General features: G+C 42.4%; 1 protein-coding gene across 5 annotated transcripts in view; it reads right to left on the bottom strand.

Annotated features, from left to right (window-relative positions):
• MARK2 (microtubule affinity regulating kinase 2) overlaps positions 1 to 12,455 on the bottom strand; it is a 235,390-nt gene that overhangs the window by 96,736 nt on the left and 126,199 nt on the right. The window lies entirely within an intron of this gene.

Genomic DNA, 12,455 nt, shown 5'->3' with positions numbered 1-12,455 from the left:
TGGATATCGGAATATTCCGTATTTTGGAATAATTGCATACCATATTGAAATGTCTTAGGAATGTGGCCCAAATCTAAACACAGAATGCATTTATGATTCATATACACCTTATACACACAGCCTGAAGGTAATTTTATACAATATTTTCAATAATTTTATGGCTCAAACATAGTTTGTGTATATACATGAAATTCATTTATGTGTCATATACACTTTATACACACAGCCTATAGGTCATTTTATACTTTAGTTTAATAATTTTGTGCTTTAAACAAAGTTTGTGTACACTGAACCATCAAAAATCAAAAGTTTCACTATCTCAGTTATGCTAAAAATATTCCGTATTTCGGAATATTCCATATTTCGGAATATTTGGATATGGGAGACTCAACCTATATACATTATCCCTGTGTTACTTGTACATTTTTTTTTATTACAGTCTTGTGCATTATATTAACAGAGTAATGCCAAATACAGATTTTCTAACAACCGTTTTAATGTCTGTTGGCGACCTGGGAAATTCTTATTGAAGATGATGTAGCTTTTCTAAAACAATCTGCCAAGGTTGCACTAAAACACAGAGAGCTACTACTTATATAAAAGTGTCAAATGACTGTTTAGATTTTTAAAAATCACAAAACATATAGTAAAGATCCTAATGTAACTTAATACAACACATATTGCAAATAGGCAAGCGCTTTGATAATCTACAACAGTTTATAATGCCAAAAATCCTCCTCAAAACCATTCACGTCAGAACAAACTCAGAAACTATATACAAGTATTTTCAATGTATTTATTTATTTTTTAAATATGACATAAATGCCTCTTTAACAAGGGCTGAGTAAAACCATAACTAGGCATAAAAGAGTGAAAAAAAAAAAAAAAAAACACCTTTTAAACAAAATGATAGAGAATCCATACGCCAGATAGAAACACAGCAAACAAAATAAGTTGTTATAGGATTGAACAAATATATTTCTTATCTTCTACACTGTAATCCCGGCAAGGGGTTTAACATAGGCGTGGAAAAACCGACGTTTATGTCAATCCCGACGCCGGATCGATCGTCCTCTGCCGAGAGTGAGTATACACTTAGCCAGGGATTGGGGTGGGGGTGTTAGGTTTAGGGACCCCTAGGGGGAGTTAGAGTTAGTCACCCCCCCGGGAAGGTTAGGCCAGGGGAAGGGGGGTTAGGCACTAGGGGGGGGGGTTGTGTTAAGCACCCCCCCCCCCGGAGAGTTAGGTTTCGGGAGCGGGGAGGGTGGTTAGGTTTAGGCACTAACGGGGGGGAGGTTAGGCACCCCTAAGGAAGGGTTAGAGGGGGGGGGAGGGGTAGGGATAGTATACTTACCTCCGCTGTCGGTATTTTCACCCATCAGGCTGCCGGTGTTGGGATTTGAACCGCCGTCATTCATACTGTACCCGTATACAGTACCTCAAGTATTTTAGTTACACAAGTCAATCTGCATGTAGCCCCAAAGTAGCCAGTAATTAATTTGAAAACAATTAGCCCAGTTACATAAATGCTGCTAAAAGGTTACAGTGGTCGCAAGTACGCACTATAGCGCTTATTGTACCCGAATATGAGGACCAGGGACTTTTGCAGAATGGGTGGGTCCCGGGGACGCACTTTGCTGCAGCCAATTCCCTGGCTCCTGATTAAATGACTGACGCTCCCTGGCCCGGCCAGGGAGGACTGTAAAGAGTGGAGGTGGAGCCTTTCTGGATGCTTCGGCACCCAGCATTACAAGGACAGGAGGCCGTGGCGTGTGGACGGCCCCCATCCCCCAACATGAGTTTGGCCCACGGCAGGAGGACAGCCCCCAGCATCCCCAGGCAGGAGGACAGCCCCGGTGAGTAGACGGCCCACAGTACCTGGCGAGTGGACGGCACCCTGCATCCAACGGCCCCATGTCCTGCTGGTGTCTGCTCTGCAGTTATACTGCTATGTGCAGAACAGTACACCAGAGCTGACATTTGGAGGTTAGGTTACTGCAGAAAGTGTGTATCCAGCTTTTACCCTGTAATTCTGCCAGATTTTATCCGCTTCAGATATGCAGCACTGTGGGAGCAGTCTACGGTGCCAGAGGACAATAACTGCAAAGGTTTCATTCTCTAAAAGCTATTTATCATTTATATTTAGCAGGTACAAAGTAGATTTTCTGCACCCTTTCCCAGACTATTTACCCTTGCCTCATCCCTACCCCCAATACTGCCTGTCCCTATTACCCTTCTTGCCCCCAGTACTGCCCCAGCTGCTATCTATCCTTGCCCCGTCCCTACTCCCAGTACTACCTGCCCATAACCCCCTCCTTGCCCCCAGTAATGTGCCAGCTGTTAACTACCCTTACCTCCTCCCTATCCCCAGCACTTCCTGCCTGTAGCCCCTCCCTACCCCCAGCACTGCCTGCCTTTTCTCCCTTCTACCCCCCAGCTCTACCCCAACTGCTGCCTGCCCTTACCCCCCATAATATATGATGGTACCCAGAAAAAGTGGAGTAGGACCCCAACTTTTTAAAGTGAGGGGTCCCTGGGACCCACAAATTTTTTTGCTCAGCGCGATCACTGGTTTAGCTGATGACTATTCTAAGAACAGAATCGAAGCACTGTACAACCATTCCATTTTGCATGTACTGTCCTTCAGACTGGGTTGTAACATCCTCAGTGATCGCGCTGAGTGAAAAAATGTGTGGGTCCCAGGAACCCCTCACTTTAAATAGTGGAGTCCTACTCCACTGTATCTGGGTCCCCTCATATATTATGGGGAGTGAGTGCAGACAGCAGTTGGAACAGTGCTGGGGGCAGTTAGCAGGTGGGATAGAGGGGGTTAAGGGAAAGCAGCAGTTGGGGTAGAGCTGGGGGTAAAGGCAGGGAGGAGTTGGGGTAGATATGGGGGTAGAGGAGAGTAGGGGTAGAAAGGAGTAAGGGCAGGCAGTGCTGAGGGTAGGGAGGGGGTATGTGCAGACAGCAGTTGCAACAGTCCTGGTATTCTGCCAATGAAGACCTAGCAGTCGTGCATGTAGAACATCAAAAATAAACAGTGTGCAATGCAGTATGCATTCAAGACGACACTTGCATACAAACCTAAAGCTCACATTTTACAGGTTCTAGACCCAAACCACTTCATACCCAAAATGTATAGCCCCAAGACAGCATAGCAATAATCCCAACAATCAGGCAATATATTAGATATAGTATATAGTACATAACAGTAAATAGCAGCAAATTTTAATCCCCACAACATCTAATACAGTGACTTTCAACCTTTTTCAACTCGAGGCACACTACACAAGATTATAAAATTGCCAAGGCATACTATCCAGCAATGCAGCGTGCCTGAGCAATGAAAAACAAACATACAAATTGGCTCCCACATAAAAAAACACACATTGGCCTCCACAGGAATAAAACACACTAAACTTTACAAGTGCGCTGAGCTGACCGCCGGAAAACACTGATCTAATATGTCAAGCAATATGCATACAAAATACAAAAAGGTAACATGCTAAGCAATACATAAACAGTGCAACTTGCCAAACACAGTGCAACATGCCAACTAAAATGCCCAGTAAGATACCCCTGTGCTGTGCCCAGACAGATGCTTAGGATGTGCATAGCAGGATGCACCATGATATATTTATCTGTTACTAAGTTAGTAGCTAACAGTACATAAAGCCAGAGGGTGTCATCTTTTTACATGTGTTGCTTTCCTCAGAAACTGTTCCATGCAAGGATTTTTCAAAACCTTGACCTTCAATGTTGTGCCGCCACAATTTGGCCCCTAGAGGTGAACAGACCCCTATCCCATATACCAAGTAAGCAGCAGAGCAAAAAATAGAAAAACTAATGTTATACAAAAAGTTATTTCCACACAAGACAGTGGAAGCCTTACACAGAGGAAAAGAGAAGACTCACTATGATGATGTGCGGCACAGAGGATTGCGGCAATCCCATGATAGTGCGGCCGACTACCACTGCTTACTACCAGGGTCTAATAGGGGTTTCTCCTCTGTGCAGAGTGCTTGGGTAGAACTACAAGTCCCAAAAAGCCCTACAGCTTGCAAGTCCCCGGCTGCCCGCTGCTGAGTCCCCACCATTCTCACCTCTCCACCCTCCAGTTCCCGGATCTGCAGCGCAGCAGGTAATATTTCTTGCTGTCCTATGAACACTGGCTCCACTTTTGACTATTCCCACAGTTACCCCTCCTTCCCAGTGGCGGTGCTGCCCCTTCCCCTTCTTGGGCAGCATCATGAGACCGGGATGCTCAGACTAATGTTATCTGGCATCCCTTTACTAAGCAGGGAGGAGGAGGCGGCTCCGCTGACACCCGCTGAGCATAAGTGTCTGGCCATATTATTGTCAGTTATCCGATAATCCTGATGGCGGCTCTGGCTGTTTTGCTGTACATCCGGCCCTGCTTGTTGTGTCTAGCAGGCGGCGAAGTGGGGATGGGGCAGGCAACTTCCTCATTGGTCGAGGAGTCGCTACCGCTGACTGGGGAAGTTACTGGGCCATCTGCTGCGGCAAACACTGTGCGTCCTGCGGGACCCACTCGTTTTTAAAAAGTGAGTCCCTATGTGCCTATAGCGTGTATTCTGCAATCACTTATCCTGCACTCTGACCATTACCGCACAGGTTTTCAAGCTCTGTCCTCAGGACCCCAAACAGTGCATGTTTTGCAGGTCTCCTCACAGAATCACAAGTGAAATAATTAGCTCCACCTGTGGATCTTTTAATGTGTGTCAGTGAGTAATGAAAACACCTGTGCACCTGCTGGGTGACCTGGAAAACATGACCTGTTTGAGAACCTTTGCATTACCAGATTGCAGGTATGGATCACCAGTGCTAGCAGCTGGGATAGGACAGGAATATTGGTACTGGCTGCCTCCACCGAGCCCAGTTGATAGGTCGGAAGCGTAATTAACTTTGCTTTTGTTTAATTGAGGGCCAAATTTATTCTATACATACAGATAGTGGAATTTCATTGACAACTCTATCCTCACCTACCTCTCAATGCTGGTGGTGCAGAATATTAATTGAGTAACGGTGGAGGCATAAGAAAGAGAAGGTGGTAAGATTCACACATGGAAAGGATGCAATGAAGATAAGTAGTTGCCATTAAACCCATTGAAATGTTGTGCACTTTAGTACAACCTTGCTAAAAATAAATAAATGCCGTGGCGCGAGTAGAAGGGCTGTTTAATGTGCAAGAAGGCTAGATGTACAGTATGTGGACACATCGGTAAGCTCACATGGTCCATTAGTAGATAATCATTGTACAGCACTGCCTAAAATGATTGGAACAATAAAAATGGCATACAACAAGAAGTGCTTCACTGCTAAGGCAACAAGTGGCTCTGAAGGGGCCTATCCATTAACAGATCTTTCTCTACGATGAAAGAAAAGAGATTTATCCCTTGAAAATTCCTGGGGCTGCGGTGACAGATATCTGTCATGTACATGACAGATTTTTGCAAACGACGAACGATATTGCATGACATCATTCAGGGAGTGGATTTTTTTTTATGTTTCTATTAACTTTCATTAAAAATATCGTTCGTCGTTTACTGCTTATAAACTGACAGATATTTCTAATATGTGTCAGCGATAAGCGATAATTGACCAACATGTTGGAGAGACGAAAGACACAATTTGTCGGAGTGCGCATCTGTCATCGTTCAGGGCCTATCCATGACAGATAAATTGAACGACTGAATGATATATCGTTCATCGTTCAAATTTATCTGCTAATGGATAGGCCCTTTGAGAAGGAGTGATCCCTATCACTCACCATAAGAGACATACTTGTTTTTTCTTCACAAAAATAAAATTTATATTGAAGCACCAAAAAAACCCAAATGCAGGAAAGATGTCAAGCATAGCATGTTCAAACAGAATATACTGTACATACATACAGTGCCTTGCAACAGTATTCACCCACCTTGGCTTTTTACCTTTTTTTGTTACATTACAACCTGTAATTTATTTAATTTTTGTAATCTGAATTTTATGTGATGGATCTGCACAAAATAGTTTAAGTTGGTGAAATGAAATGAGAAAAATATATATAAAAAAGAATCTTTATAAATAAAATTCTGAAAATTGGCATGTGTATATGTAATCACCCCCTTTGCTATAAAGCCCCTCAAAAGTTCTGGTGCAACCAATTACCTTCAGAAGTCACATAATTGGTGAAATGAAGTCCACCTGTGTGAAATCTAAGTGTCACATGATCTGTCAGCCTCTGGGGCCTTTCAGAAAAGGTGTGTTTATACTGACACCACTAAGCAAGAGGCATCACAGCATGAAGACCAAGGAGCTCTCAAAACAAGTCAGGGACAAAGTTGTTGAGAAGTACAATTCTGGGTTGGGTTATAAAAAAGAAATATCCAAATCTTTGATGATCCCCCGAAGCAACATCAAATCCATCATCAACAAATGGAAAGAACATGGTACCACAACAAACCTGCCAAGAGAGGGCCGCCCACCAAAACTCACAGACCGGGCAAGGGCGGCATTAATCAGAGAGGCAGCACAGAGAAGAAAAGGTAACCCTGAAGGAGCTGCAGAGTTCCACAGCAGAGACTGGTCTATCTGTGCATGTGACCACAATAAGCCGTACACTCCATGGAGCTGGGCTTTATGGAAGAGTGGCCAGAAAAAAGCCATTACTAAAGCTGCATACACACACGATTTTGTTACCAACGATATTCTGAACGATCTTCTGTCAGATTTTTTAAAGTGTAATGAACGATTTTTTTAAACTACAAACGATTTTTGCATATTCCCTTAATGAAAATCGTTGAGTTGGTCAGTCTGACAACTACAAACGTGAACGCGCATGAACGATAATCGTTCGTTTTAACTTAGAGAGTGAACGATTTTGAATGATAATCGATATCGTTTATCAATAATCGCTCAAAAAATCGTTGTGTATGCGCACCTTTAGTGATTAAAATAAGACATGGTTTGAGTTTGCCAAAAGGCATGTGGGCGACTCCCCAAATGTATGGGGGAAGGTGCTCTGGTCAGATGAGACTAAAATGTAACTTTTCGGCCACCAAGGAAAACGCTATGTCTGGCGCAAACTTAACACATCCCATCATCCCAAGAACACCATCCCCACAGTGAAACATGGTGGTGGCAGCATCATGCTGTGGGGATGTTTTTCAATAGCAGGGACTGGGAAACTGATTTGAGTCGAGGGAAAGATGGATGGTGCTAAGGGCCTGATTCAGAGCTCAGAACGATGTTCGCACAACTGCGCATGCGTATGGATCGTAAAGCGCATGCGCAAAACAGTCATTGCGGTCAGAAATCGAGCGCTCGCAAAACAGCGAGTGCCTGCTAATTTGAGTGACAGGATGAGGCGTTTGTGGGTGGTAACGGGAAGGTGCTTGAAAACGGGGAGTGGTGATCCGAACGCAGGCGTGCCAAACAGTCAAAACGGGCGTTTTAATGGTGTGCATAATTAACAAAGCAGCGTCATCGATCACGTCACTTGGTTGTTTCTTAGCCTGAACTGTTCGCATGACTGCGGTAGGAAAATCCAACCACAAGCACTGCGAGCAGTTCAGATGCCTTTCGATGTACTCGATTAATGTAATAAATAGCGGAGATGCCGTATGATGCGAGCGGCCAGGGGGCGTCTTTACAAAATTGCGAGCGTATGTTTCGTTCGCTCGCTCAGACATAGAGGCGTCAACAGACCGCAAAGAGCGAGCGCTCAATTTAAATATCCGGCCCCTTTTTCTGAACAAGCGAGCGCAAATAGTGTCCGGCTCTGAATCAGGCCCTAAATACAGGGTTATTCTTGAGCAAAACCTGTTTCAGTCTGCCTGTGATTTGAGACTGGGATGGAGGTTCACCTTCCAGCAGGACAATGACCCGAAGCATACTGCTAAAGCAACACTCGAGTGGTTTAAGGGGAAACATTGAAATGTGTTGGAATGGCCTAGTTAAAGCCCAGATCTCAATCCAATTGAGAATCTGTGGTCAGACTTGAAGATTGCTGTTCACAAGCGAAAACCATCCAACATGAAGGAGCTGGAGCAGTTTTGCCTTGAGAAATGGGCAAAAATCCCAGGGGCAAGATGTGGCAAGCTCATAGAGACTTATCCAAAGCGACTTGCAGCTGTACTTGCCGCAAAAGGTGGCTCAACAAAGTACTGACTTTAACGGGGTGACTAGTTATGCATGCTGAAGTTTTCTGTTATGTTGTCCTAAATGTTGTATGATTCACAATATTAAAAAAACACAACATCACAGTTGTAGGCATGTTCTTTGAGTGAAATGATGCACACCTTCAAACAATCCATTTTAATTCCAGGTTGTGAGGCAACAAAACATGAAAAATGCAAAGGGGGATGAATACTTTTGCAAGACACTATACATACAATTGTCAAAAACAATTATACATGAAGATTGCACAAGCCCCAAAACATCTGCGATTAATTGAAAATCGGCAATGTATGGTGTTCACTGTTTGCAGATTCCGAACAACAAGTGATCGGAATCACTAATAACCCTTTTCCGAATAGCTACCAGGGTTGGGACCTGGGAAATGCTGGAGTGTAAATGGCGAGACCAGAGTTATCCGACCCGGATTATGCCTAAATGAGCTGATTGGTGGCTGTGGAACAGTCACCTCCCACTTTTTATGACCTCACAAGTTTAGCAGGGCAGACCCGGGTTCAGTGTGAACGGGGCTGATACAGAGATAACCTGGGTCGAAGGTGAAGTGTAAATGGGGTCTGGGCTGGAACCATTTCCAAAAAAACCAGGTCAGACCCGGGTTTTTGGTGGAAAATAAGTATTAATCAGGTTGTCCAACATGTTTCATTTCAGTGATTAATTGGGGCTATAGATTGGCAGATCTGCGATTTGCTGAACATGATCTAAAAATCACTGAAAAATATCTGTAGTGTATGGGTACAAATTGGTGGTTTGGGGAATCTTTAAATCTTGAGGGTGGGGATCACAAAACCTGTGATTTTTTTTTGATTCATTATGTCCCTTAAGAGAATCAATAAGATTCTCATTCCCCCTAAGTCAGCGATTATAATATAACCGCCCCGCCATAAGCAAACCAAGGGTCAAGGTGAGGGTAGGAGAATAGTGGGGTTATGAAGGCATATTTTTGTTTTATACCAAGTAGTGTGGCCAAATCATCACCAAAATTTGTAACTTAAGGCCCCCATACATCAGCAATCGATTGTGGCAATTCTGTGTTTTGCAGGTGATTGTATAAAAAAAATCTGCAATGTATGGGGTTCACAGATCACAACCAAAAAGTGACAGGAATTGTTAAATCAGGTTGTCCAGATCGATTGGAGCTGTAGATTGCTAGTGAATGGTAACAATCAGTAGATTTGCAGACCGTTACTAGTAAAATGATGGTCCTTTCAAGATTGATTGATCTGTATTTGCTGAAATCGATCTGCAAATCACTGAAAAAGATCTGTAATGTATGGGTGCAGATTGCTAGATTGGGAAATCCTAAAATCGAGCAACAAAACTGCAAATTGTTCAATTGTGGTTTTCTGATTGCTGATGTATGGGGGCCTTCAGTTGCATCAGAAAGCAGGTCAATAAAACTATCCCAGGTTGCAAAAAAGGACTGGAACAGAGATTCTTTACGCAGGGAAGATTCTACCCAGTCCATGTGAAATAAGAAAGAGCTTTTCCTTAAATAATGAGGAGAGGTGGTGAAATCTGGGTGCAAACATGGAGCATACACGTGATCAACAACTAAAATGGCCAGCAACAATTTCTGCAGCCCTTGGACATACAAACATAACAGTGCAATAGACCAACGTACTTACTTTTCTTTTCTTAAGAATATATAAAAGGCTAATTATAAGCAAAGTGGAATATACGGTCTTACTTATGGGAACACCAGGCACAAAAGCAGATCCTCTGTGCATTAAAATGCCAACATGAGGACGCCCCATTGATAAATGCTTTCTTTTGTCCCTTTAACATGTAATTGTTGGTGCTGATGCAATGTGTAAAACAGAAGTATTAGGCCCATTTCCAAGCCATGAGGGTAAATGGTTATCTCATCTCCTGAGAAACAGATGGTGGAGCTGTTGTCAATGAGGAGGAAAGTGCTGTGAATGTGTTTTTCAGAATATATAGGGAATATGTGTATCCCTTTAGAGCACATGTAATTTTACATTCTTCTAGATATGTTCAAGTAACTGTTCAAAAGACCTATGTTCACGTCATATTACTTGGCATTTGTCACATGTCATTATTTCTGTATAGAATTCTGAGAAAGTATGGGAAAGTACGTGAAAAGAATGCTTCCAATACTGTACATTCACTTGACACGGTTTGGTGTATTTCAGGTATGCCAAAAAATAAACCAAATCCTATGCAACAAAAACAAGACTTTCAATATGACACATGTGTGTTCTCCTAGAACTGTAGTTGGATTTATTTTTGCTGGCAAGACATAGAAGAAAGTGGATTTACAGTTTGTGTTCACAACAAAACACCTTTCACACTGTGAGCATTAAGGGTTGAATAGATGTACAGGTAACTTTCCTTATAGTGCAGAGACATTTCGGTCCCGTCATCTACATTAACTCTAAAGGCGGGTATCCACTACCCGATTAAACAGAGCGAATGAACGATAACGACATAGTTATCGTTCAATCGCTTGTTAATCAGGCACAAATCAGGCAGCTTAATGTCAAAAATGACCAGCAATGCGCGCTCCCGCTCGTCGTTTTTGACATCTATCATCGCCCGAAGATGCTGATCAATCTGCCTATAAGGACAGATTGGCCATGTTCAGGGATGAAGGAGGGTGTCTACACTGAAAAACGGATCGTTCAGTGTAGGCACAGCACAGACTGTGAAACGACTGCACAATGTCATAATTGTTCAATCATTTCACAGTCTGCTAGTGTATACGCACCTTAACAATTTTTGCAGCTACATATCCTTTATTTAAAATGTAAAAATTATTTTAAAAAATTCTAAATCATTAGCCATATCTACAAATGAGGGCAAATCTTTCAGAAGTATGCACAAGAAATATCTTATTTCACTGCCTCACAAGAGATTACATTTTCCAGCAGTAGGCTGTATACATTAAAATTCAGGGGTGATCAGTGACTCAGGTAAAGCCGGATGAGAAACAAGTCTGGGCAAGATATTGTACTGGTAGGGGCTAGGCATGTGTTTCCAGTGCTCCTGCTTATACGTCACAAGATGACAGGTCGCTAGCAGCGAGGGCTGAAGCAGCAGGGATGGGTAGGAGGGCGAAGAGTAATGGTTATTCAAGGTTGATCTTTCCATTCTTTAGAATGGTGGTTGGGCAGATAATGTATGGGAAGAAGAAGGGAAGAGGATATTTGAAGGAAAAAGTAGGATATGAGAGAAATCCACATGGCAGCTGTTGAATCAGCTGATACAGTAGGTTTAAAACAATGGGCGTCCCTCCTTTAAATTACAGCAATAAATAATTGTTACAGGTAAAACATACAAAGTACCACTTTGAACATACCTAATACATAAATAAGTGGAAAAATAATTATAGTATGCAAAATATAGTGCACCTTCTGGTTCTTAGCATAGGTGCATTGAGACCTGAATAACTGTCATAATGAACCTTTTCCTATGCCAGAAATAATATTTCCATTATTCCCTACAAGTTACATGGATTTTGTTTAATATAAATAAATAAATAAATAAATATATATATATATATATATATATATATATATTCAGCATGAAGTCGCGGCACTCAGGGTACTTGAAAAAGATTTAATGTGACATCTCAATAATGCAACGTTTCTGTGCCAACAACCGGCACTGTCCTCAGGCTAAAGAACACTGGGAATCATCTTACCTTAAGTAGCACCCGTGCAGCATGCAGACGCCCAAGCCGGAAGCGGGACCGCTCACCCGGACCGGTGGCGCTTGAGAGTGACATCATCACTCGCGACATCATGTGCCCATCACCTAGGTAACATAACCAAATCAAACTGAACAAAACATAAACACAAACACAGACACAAACACAGAACGCCGCTGGTATGCCATATATAACAACTAGATAAAATATAAAGCTGGATAAAAAATACATAATAAAACACATGGATAAGTATATGTAACAATTAGAGCATGCCACATACAAGAATACTGTGCATATTGGTTATCGAATATTGACCTTTCAAATAATCATAAAGAAACCAAAAACATATAAGCATAAGTACATATAAATAATGACTATGTTATTAAGGATAAATGACATCATTAATATCAAACTAAATAATGCCGGAGTACAAAAAATCATATAAAGTATTGTAAGCCAAGGTTCTCGTTTAGACCCCTGGGAACAAGGGTCCCTAAACGAAAAATCCAACGGCTTTCCATTTGAAGAAGTTTTAAGCTACGATCACCGCCCCTCAAAGATTGGGGGACGTGATCAATCATAC

This window comes from Taudactylus pleione, unplaced genomic scaffold (genome assembly GCF_031769625.1).
Source record: "Taudactylus pleione unplaced genomic scaffold, aTauple2 ptg000250l, whole genome shotgun sequence".
In the NCBI taxonomy this organism is placed as follows: domain Eukaryota; kingdom Metazoa; phylum Chordata; class Amphibia; order Anura; family Myobatrachidae; genus Taudactylus; species Taudactylus pleione.
Note: the sequence above shows the minus strand (reverse complement) of the source record. Positions and strands in the feature narration are given on the sequence as shown.